Source organism: Nanorana parkeri, unplaced genomic scaffold (genome assembly GCF_000935625.1).
Source record: "Nanorana parkeri isolate BGI_ZX_2015 unplaced genomic scaffold, ASM93562v1 scaffold818, whole genome shotgun sequence".
Classification (NCBI taxonomy): domain Eukaryota; kingdom Metazoa; phylum Chordata; class Amphibia; order Anura; family Dicroglossidae; genus Nanorana; species Nanorana parkeri.
In genome coordinates this window covers 656,319-665,097 of record NW_017307086.1, presented here as the reverse complement: position 1 = coordinate 665,097, position 8,779 = coordinate 656,319, and positions in this window count along the sequence as shown.

Here is an 8,779-nt window from a genome sequence, read left to right as displayed (position 1 = left end):
GGTATGAGGTGATTTAATGCAGTTTGAAGTCCCTCCATCCTTCCCCCCCCCCCCCCCCCCCCCCCCCCCCCATGCTTTCCTTTTTCCCGCTGTCTCTCCCTCTTCTCTCACTTCTTCTAAACCCACCTAAAGATCCTAGCGATCTCTTGGTTTACTTAGGTTCTTCTGATGGCCACCTAAAGATGCCATATGTGAATTTTTGCACATTTACCCACTAGTTCCTTCGGTGGCCGTCTCAAGACTGTCAGTTCAGTTTTATGTAACAAATTCACTGTATACGCATAAGACATTAATGTATGTATGTATGTATGTATGAACATTCATGTTTTGATCTTACGTTCCTTTTTGGAACATTTTTAAAAATCAATAAAATACTTTGAAAAGTAAAAAAAGATGAACTGAACTCTGGAAGCTGCCCCCCTCAAAAAAAAATGGTAAAATGCAAAGGACTTATCACCATCATTGTCTGTTGTCTCCCTGCAGCTGATCTTCCCCATTACTTATCATGCCTTGTTCTGCACTGTGTCTCTGTGCGGGGGGTAGCCATTGGTAGACGCAATCTTTGTTTCCTTATGTCAGAGCCTCCAGAAAGAGAAAAAGGGAGCAGAACAGTAGTGATATCACAAATTTCACCCCAGATCTCCTGAGTCAGAGGCAGCAGTGCCTTAGATCTTACAATTCAGATATACAGCTATGAGGGTGCAGGCACAGGCGTGCCAAGGGTAAGCTAACACACCAGGAAGTGCACTTTTTGTTCTAGGTAAAAGGTAGATTTTTCAGGGTAAATTTCCAAATGTTTTCCATAAAATACAGAGCCTTCACTTTTGAGTTCAGAACTACCTAATGAGGTACGTTTCCCAGCCATTTGAGGTTTTAGGGGCACATCACATTGAGTGATATTATAGCAGCATCAGTTCCATCTACGTAGTAGTCACGACTGACAGCAATTATTGGTGTGACATTACTAAAAAAAACTTGCCCATGTGCTCCCACATTCAGGGGTCTATTCACAAAGCTGCTGGCTCTGCTCAGCTGTCAGAAGCATGCTGGCCGGCCTTTCGGCCAGCTTCGAATTTCCCCTGGGCTTAATCGAGCCGAAGCATATGTCTTCAGTTCGACTGAGCCCCTCGGCCAACTTCAGGGGCTGTACGGGCTATAGTGAATAGCCCGTACAACAGCCCTGAACCGAAGGTGTCCTGGGGCAGAAGCTACCCTAAGGATCAGCCGAAGCTACGGCTAGATCCTTTGGTAGGTTTGTGATTAGACCCCTCAGTGTTTAAGTTGCTTGAAAAAGTTGAATTGCAGTCAATAAACGGTCAGTGGCACGGCAGTGGCAGCAATTTGCTGCGCAGTGGCTGAGTAACTGACTTTCTGCAGCATTTAAAGCTAGCTACAGAATCAATAGGTTAAGGATTCATGCAGATGGGTGTATTTAAATACTCCTATCTACTCTGAACATCCAGCGTAAAAAAAATGCACGTTTTGGTTGTGTTTAGAAGCATATGCAGTTAAACTAATTCTGTTGGCTAGAATATTTATTTATTCCAGCCATCAGAATGAATTTACTTGCATACACACATGTTTACATGTGTTTACATGCATTTACATGTCTAAATTTTGTAAGTAAGCTCCTCTTCAAACTTAGTTTTAGGCATTTTATTTTTATGTCCCTGAACACTGCTCTAGAATATAAATATAAATGCCACAATGTGCATGAACACATTCACAAAAATAGACCTGCATTCAGAGGCATACAAACAAACAAAAACTGTCCATAAAGTGGCATTTTTTCTGTCCATGTGCATGAGGCCATGAGTAGCTACTCTTGTCATCCAATACAGCTGCTTACAGTATATTCATGGCTGCAGTTTGCAGCTGCATAGAGGCTATTTACACCTATCGATTTTCGTTCGGAAATCGTCCACGAATGGTCTTTCGAGCGATAATTGATCAGTTGATTGGACACCAAAGATTTTAATTCCTGTACTCCTGCCCGAATTTCCTCGATCGGTCAGGCTGGAAAACCTTTTTGAACTGTACGAAAATCGATGGATTAGTGGCGTTTTCGCACAAAAGAAATCGCAGCAAGAACACTGCACATGCGCAAGCGAAAATATGTTCTTTTGATTGACAAAATTCGGTGAGTTAGTGTTGCTAACGAACGATTATTGAAATCAACATTGGTCTGTGCATGATGGGTTATTTGAGCTAGAATCGAAAGAGGGTTCTTGGCAGCAATGAAAATCTATAGGTGTATGACCAGCTTAACACTGGCTTTACACCCTTGTGTTGACCTAACCCGTTGTAAAGTGTGGGGAGTTACTGCACATGAAATAATTGTCACCCAATAAGAGGAAGTACCTGTACAAAGACCTTTATGACAGAACTACTAGATATTTTTTTACATGGTATGTGAGGTTAATTAAAGACACAGGTCCATCAGGTTCAGCCTATATTGTATGCGTGGGTGTATGCTAGGAATTTTCATAACCCTGTATGTTTTGAGAAACGCATCCAAGTGATTTTTGAAGCTGTTGATGTTTTCTGCTAAAACCTCTGTATGTGCAAGTGAATTCCACATTTTTACCACTTTCACAGGAGAAAAAAACCCTTGTGCAGCCCCTCTAACTTTTTGTTGTGCCCCGTGTCTTTCTTAACCACCTCCCGTCCAGCGTCCGTACCTAAACTGCTGGACGGGAGCCTTGTAGATGCAGGTGGGCGTTTTAAGACGTCCTTCCCCGCCCCTACTTGTGCACGGCGCCTAGCACGTGCACGAGTGGGAAAACTACCTTAAATGTGAACAGCCGAGATGGCTGTTCAAATACAAGTGTTCCGGTGTCTGTAGAGATGCCCGATCGCTTGTAGTTTGTGCGGGTGTACGCCCCCCCACAACCACCATCACCGCCGTTGCTGGTCCAGAGATCCGCTGTGCCCAATGCAGGCCGGGACAGGCACGGCGGCTCTGTTACTGGAGCTCAAAGGGAGATCAGTACAAGATCTCCCTCTCATCTCCTCCGCAGTGCCAGAATGCAGGAAGTGATGTATCTTACATCACTTCTGCACTCAGCTGTCATTCCCGTCTACAGAAGCTCTGGGTGTCCCTAGGTGACATTAGGGGTTTTGGAGGCCCCTGATATCTCCATAAAGAGTACCTGTCACGTAAATTGGCTATCACATAGGGGGCTTCTTATTCCCCTATGCTATAGCAATAAAGTTAAGTGTAAAAAAAGAAAAAAAAAACTTTAAAAAAAATGAATGAAGCATAAAAAAATCCCAAAATACATATCAAAAAAATGAAAAAACACAAAAAAATTGTTAAAATTACCCCTCCCCCACATACACACGCAAACATGCGTCAGGTGCACCTACGTGCGAATATAACAATTCCACCCATTGTGCCGCACATGTTACATATCACCGCAAACATCATTTCGGGAGCAATAATTGTAGGGCCATTAATCACTGATAACACTAAACTGATGAGCGGTAAAAGCTTTTAAAACGTCGCCTATGGCCAACTTTGGTTATGGTAGTTTTTTGCGATTTTGTGGGTGTGCGCAATTTTTAGGCTTTACATGTTTGGTGTCTATTTACCTGCACCCAATTTGATATCTTCTGCCCCCATGTGCTCCAAGATGGAGACTCTCATAGTTTAGAGTTAGGACCGCACTATAAGAGGTGCCTTGGCGCGGCAGTGCGGCTTTCACATCCTCTGCAGAAGACGTGTATCCAAACCTCTGTCATTATCCTTAGTGGTGAGACATGTTGTTTTACATGCTGGTTTGTGAGTGTGCCATGATGCCTTTCTGCTGTTTTATTTACCAAACATGACCCAGTCTTTATGTTTTACCAAAAAAATGGGGTGATAAAAAATGTTTCATAACATAGGGAAACCGTTTTTTTCCAAATGTTTTATACTTTTTCATTATATAGTAAAAAAATAAAAACCCCAGTGGTGATTAAATACCACCAAAAGAAAGCTCAGTCCCCAAAAAATGATATAAAAATCATTTCAGTACAGTGTTGTATGACTAAATAAATGTCAGTCAAAGTACCGCAGCGCTGAATACTGAAAAATGCCCTGGACAGGAAGGGGGTTTAACACCCAGGTCTTCAAGTGGTTAAAGTTATTGGTTCAGGTAATGATATCCCAATACTGCAGTACCCATTGAAGAGTTTAATAAAAGTTTTAGATTTGAGAAGATATAACATGACTTTCAAAATCGCATTAACATGTAAAGACTTTAATGAGATGTTATTGGTTGAGTTTGCATCTATTTTAAGGTTTCTTTGTGGATTTTGGTTTCTAGATTGCAAGAACCAATCAGGGGAGATGTGCTCTGGACCTTTTAGGTTTGATTGGAAAGCCTCCACAACAGTTAATGAGTCTGATATAGGAAAATTCTCTCTGATGTGTTGGTGAATGGGTGTGATTTATTTTGATAAGTAAAACCAATATGGAATGAAAGGTCCAGCAATATTTAACCTAATAATTGATCAATATTTGAACAATAGTGCTCACATTTCTCCAGTTTTGCTTAGTCACTGTAGAAAATTTGCCAAACAGTTAAGCAGGCTTAGCCAAAATATGTCAGATATTTCCTTTGCTAGCTTCATAATACATTCTTTTATTTGAAAGTAATGTGATTTTATGACAATGTCTCTGGGCATGCTATCATGGCTGTGCCTTGGTAACGCTTATTGTACACTGCCTAGTACAAGTAATGCAGATATACCAACAACATACTGGGGAGAGGCAATTTTGGCAGCCTACTATGTCCAAAACCACTTACTTTTAAAAGCATTAGAGAAAACTCCATATGTGCTATGGAATGCCGGACCTGAAACACCTCCAAATCTATGGAAGCAAAGCATACATGTTCCTGAAGAAAGCATAAAAATGAGAACCTTGTGCTAAGGAAGGTATACTTGTCAGCTACACTGATTCTCAATGTTACAGAATTGAGAATCCAGATACCAACATGGTTACAATCAGCAGAAATGTAATTATTAATGAAGGTAAAATTCTGCTCAATCATGGGTACCAGCTCCCAGCCTGCACATCAATATAACACAGAAAGGGAAAATGCTGGACTCCTTTTCAATAATTGTAAAGTAAACCAGATCCTTGTACATAAGCAGTCAACCTGGGCTCCTACTTCTCTTTCTGCACATAGCACTCTGCAGCCTCATTCCCCCTGTGGCTCTCTGGCAGCAGACAGTCCTCTCAGTGTTCTCTTTGTCCGCACTATGTGGCCAATCAAAGTTCTCCTCTCCCTAAGGCACTGTTCTATTGTGGCAGGAAAGAGAAGCAAGCTGCATTGGCAAGAATGCCTGGGCTATGCAACTTCCATGGCTTAAAGAGGCCGCCAGCCAGGGCTACAAATGCAACAGGAGGAAAGCGTAAAAAACATTTGAATGTTAGTAGGAACATTTAACACTTCAAGTTGGCTTGGAAGGGAGTTTTTGGTAGAGCACCAGATTGCTCCTGTATTTATAATATCATTTTTGGGTGGATTGGTCCTTAAAGGTGAATTATGAGGCAAGTGATTTTCACTCAGCCTCATAATCTGAGCCTGGCTCAGTAGATCGGGAAGTGAGAGAACACATAGGGTCGCTCACTCACTTCTCTATCTATCCCTGCAGAGAGCCGTGACTGTCACTCACGGCCAACCTGTGACACGGCCACGGCCGTGACTGTCACTCAGTGCCAACCTGTGACAATGAAACTGTCACAGGTCGGCTCAGTAGATCGGGAAGTGAGCGAACACATAGGGTCGCTCACTCACTTCTCGATCTATCCCTGCAGAGAGCCGTGACTGTCACTCACGGCTCCCTGCAGGCATCCCCCCCCCTTCCCTGTACGATCCTCCAGACCTGACTGGAGGAACGGACCGGGGAGGGGGCGGGCAGAGCCAGCTGTCAATCACGCAGCTGGGTGGATCCAGACAGAATTGTCGGGATGCGTTTCGGCTGCACCATCTCAGAATACCGCGAGCTGTAGATCATGGTATACTGAGCTTTGGGTCATGGGAGAACGCTAGTTTGTGTCCTCTTGTGACCCTTAGGAGAACTATGGGGAAAAGCACTGACCCCATAGTTCTCCTTTAAGGTCTAACCCATTTTCCTGGCTTCATTGAAATATAACATTATATACTAAAATATAAGTATATATCATTTGTAAAACAACATTCCTCAGCCCTGTACAATTATCTTCCTAACACATCAAATATATAATATGTAGTTGTGATGAAACAACAGGTCTGTAGAGGGAATCGCACCACCATATTGTGTCAGAGTATAATCACACTCAGGTAATTGTACTATCATTTTTAGATGGTAGAATCCATGGCAATTATATTTCTAAAGTAAATCAGAGGCTTGTTGGTTGGATTAATGTGACACAACATGTTTTTCTTCTGTAAATATTTATTAGGAAGCAATATACACATCAAAACTGTGTTTAATGTCAAATAAAGTGTTTACCCAAGTTCATTGCAGACACTCACCTGTGTGTATGTTTAACAAGCTAAACGCCTTTCCAGTCTGACTGCTGTCCAGAATTCTTTAATGCTGCTGACAATGCAAGCAAAGCTGTATATATACATAAAAGTTTATAATTAATAACCCAGATGGCAAGCAATTGAGCTGCAAGTTCCAAGCTTCACAAGTTTGTTGCACAATTACAGCAATTCTGCTTTGCATGTCTCCAGATCAACATGCTTTGCAAAAGTGCTGTACACTTGCAGAGCTCTTGCTAAGACCTGCAGGACTCTTACTTAGACTTGCCAAGCAAATTTGCTACAAATTAAAAAAGTGTCAACTAGAACTTGTGCTGCAAGTGTTCTGCAAGTCTACAACTTGCCAGAAATGTGTGCAACAAGTTAACAACAATTACAGTTTAACCCTGCCACAAGTTTGTGGCAAGTTATCCTTGCTATCTGGGATAGTAAGGATTGTTTGGAAGTTCTCAGAGCCCTTCAGCACCACAAGTGAGACGTGAACTGTTTTATTCCTGAAAAAGGCAGACATTTAGGGCCCGTTCACACACCTAGCAATGACCTGCATTATACCGCACCGGATCAACGCTGGTCACCACAAGGACAATTGTTTTCTATGTTTCCCATTCACACTGCAATGCAGTGGGCAGTGCGCTGTGATAGAATGCAAACATGCTGCATTTTATCACAGTGCACTACATGCCACCGCAGGTTGCCACGCAGCTGCACACCGCACCACGCTGCCGTGCGGGGACCTGAATGAAGTGTATACATTGTACACTCCACATAAAGTTTAAAAAAAACATTGACAGCTCTGGCAGTGGGCTATACAACGCACACTACAGGAGCTGTCACAATGCAATAGCCAGTCCACTGAAATGCAGCGTTTCAGCGGATGGGCTAGTGCGAACAGGCCCTTAAATGTTTTTTTCTGGTTCCTAAACTGCATGAGAATATATTTTAAATGTAGAAAAGTCTGAGTTTTCCCCAGCAGTGCTTCTTTTCCGCCACAAGATGCCATTAATCTGATTGCCATCATCATTTAAACCACTTTCTCTGAGCCCAGACTGTAATGGACCTACCCCTGCTTGTGACTGGACAGTAAAATGAGAAGCAGCACAGTAATGAGCCCATCTCTCTGTCACTACTTTCTCCTTCCATTAGCATGCTTCTTCTTGTCAGCACATGAAATGATTGTTTCTTTCCGCTGATTCCTCCTCTCACACTCCAGCCTATACAGCAGTAATATTTGTTGTTTTTAAGGAATAAAATGTCAGTTGGTCGTGTACTGAAGCCATGCAGTCGTAAGACTGCATGGCTTCAGTACTTTTTGAGTCTCTGACCCATCAACCATGCAGATACAGAGTTTTGCCTACATTCTGACCTTTCCAGTTTGTATGTTTGCTCTGCATTAGTAACTCAGAACGTACTAAAGGAGGATCAGTATAACAACCAAGCAGCAAACATATTCAAAGGGGGGTCAGCAATGGAGGCATCTACATTTTAAATATTTAACTCTAAACCCCTCCCAAAATGCAATATATTGCAGCCCACCAATCCTTAGATGTGGCGGCTGCATTCGTTTACTTTTTTAGGCTTTGTTTTCTTTGCTTTAGCTGGTGATTCTGCCAGTAACACATTTATTGTTATGTTGACAATGCTCACTGACCCTACTATATCAAGAGAACAGAAACAACATAGGACTATGGAACTGGGCCAGCTCCTATTCTCCATAACCTAGAGGAGCATGGTAGTCCTTAAAAAAAACAAAAGTCAGCAAAGGCAGAGAAGACAGGAAGTTATCAGCTCACAAGATTTTGACAAGATCAACAAGTATTTTTTTCAACTTATCAGACATATATAACAAAAATTATAACAGACCAAAAGGGACTAAATAAGAGAAGGTAATTGTATGGGTTCACATTAACTTTAAATTCTCTTGTTTTAGCATCTTCATCTTGGTAAAGGATACGTGCACTTTGGATATTTAGTGTAGAAATGGCCCACACTGTAACTTACAGCTGATGACAGTAAGATGTAGATGCTGTATGGGCATTTTTGTTAGCTCAATCCTAACAAAAAAGGACTTTGTTTTTGGATAGATGCATTTTGTCGCTATGTCAGAGCAATTCTGTGTGCGTGTGTGAAAGAAGTGTGTAGAAAGACGATTGATTTATTCTACAGTGTTCAAATTGAATGGTTCTAAAGATCACTGATCTCACATTTGTAAGGATGAGAATGAGAAGAGAGCCAGCTTTGTGATCCACTCAGCAGGCAGC